This window comes from Otolemur garnettii, unplaced genomic scaffold, assembly GCF_000181295.1.
Source record: "Otolemur garnettii isolate 467f Iridium unplaced genomic scaffold, OtoGar3 scaffold00133, whole genome shotgun sequence".
NCBI classification, from domain to species: Eukaryota; Metazoa; Chordata; class Mammalia; order Primates; family Galagidae; genus Otolemur; species Otolemur garnettii.
Window position 1 is genome coordinate 5,160,254 of NW_003852528.1, and position 1,955 is coordinate 5,162,208.

The following is a 1,955-nucleotide window of genomic DNA, read 5'->3' on the forward strand; positions in this document are numbered from 1 at the left end:
AATTGAGACAGAGTCTCACTTTGTCACCCTTGGTAGAGTGTCATCACATCACAGCAACATCAAACTCTTGGGCTCAAGTGATTCTCTTGCTTCAGCCTCCCTAGTAGTTGGGGCTATAGGTGCCCACCTGCTAAACAATAATAAAAAAAAATGCCTGGCTAATTTTTGTTTTTGTTTAGCAGGCCTGGTCTGGGTTCGAACCCTGAGCATGTGGCCAGCACCCTAACCACTGGACTACCTTGATATACTTTTTAAGATGCTACCAACTTGTCCCCAGAACAGGCCTCCCAAAAACCACATCGTTGATGCCGGGCACAGTGCCTATGTTCCCCAGTTCTGGATCTTTGCACACTCACCTGCCTTGTACTAGGATCATTCTCTGCCCTTGTTAAGGGCTCTCCTCACAGGGCCAGGGAGACACTGGGAGCTGGGGCTAGACACAGCTGGTGCCTCAGCTGACCACACACCCCCACTAGACACGGTGAACCCTGGGGACTTAGCGTGGAGAGCTTCAGCCACTCAGCACATGATTTCACTTGACAAAGCCTTTATTACAAAATCCATGTGTATTTCCTTTCAGTTATTTTTATTGTTATTTCTTATAAGATTTTAAGATAAACTTATTGAAACACAAGAGGACTTAGGCTGGGAGAGGTGGCTGATGCCTGTAATCCCAGTACTTGGGATTGCCTGAGCTCACAGGTTTGAGACCAGCCTGAGCCAGAGTGAGACCCTGTGTCTAAAAAAAGCCCGGAGTTGTGGTGGACACCTGTAGTCCCCAGCTACTTGGGAGGCTGAGGCAAAGAGAATTGATTGAACCCAAGATTTTGAGGTTGCTGTGAGCTAAGACTCAAGGCACTCTACCAAGGGTGACCAAGTAAGACTCTGTCTCAAAAAAAAAACAAACAAGAGGATGCTCAGATTGTGCTCTGAGAAGCTTCTGGGTGAATACAATGTTGTGACCAGCACTTGGGTCAGACCACGGTGCTGAGGCTTGTGTGCCCCTCCCCCAGAGTAGCCACTACCCTGGTCACTAAGCCAGGGGTGGAGCCCGGGAATCTGTCTGACTTAAAACACATCACAGCCTCGAGCTCCACAAAGACAAAGGGCATTGAGCAGTACACCATCTGTTCTGTGATCCTATGGGCTCTTTCCTTCCATGCTGGGGGTCATTTCGCAAGTGTGTAGCTTTCTGCGAAGGAATATTTAGAAGTGGAACTGCAAACCCACCTTTGGCCTCTCAGCAGCAGAAGCGCTAGGCCCCTTGCTCCACCCACCTCTTAGCACACCCTGCCCTGGGGCTGACTGCAGTGTCCAGAGCCAGGACCTACCCCTGTACCTCTAATCTTCCCCAGGGACCAGAGCTGGATTGGACAGAGAGGACAGACAGGAACAGCTGTGCTGCTCTGAGGAGAGGTGTCTGCCCTCAACAGCAGGAATTGTCAGCTGCAGAGTAGCCAGAGAACAGGAAGCCAGCCCCAGCGGGGACACTCTGCTCATGGCTGACAAGACCCCAGAGGACACAGCATTGGGGCTGCTGGGGAGTCAAGCCAAAGATGAGGCCACCTACGGTTGTCCAGTTTCACCAGAGTCAAAGGAAATGCAAACACACGGGGGATAAAACGAGTCTCAGCACACCACACTGTATCTAGTTTGGGGTTTTATTTCAGAATTTATAAAATTCCAGTGTCATCCGTATTCATGAGCCTTTACACATGTTTGCATATAATCTCCAAATTTCAAAGTTAAGGCCAAGGGATGGATTGTAGCTGTGGAAACATTCGCTACGGAAGACATTCTACAAGAAGGAGGGACACACTCACTCTGCCCAAGGCTCTCCCAACAGCATCAAGGGGCTTTAGGGAAGAGGGGCCTGGGTACAGTCATTTCATAACGTTTTTTAAACCCCCCCCCAAAAAAAAACAAACCAAAAAAACCCCTGAACAGAGGGAAAG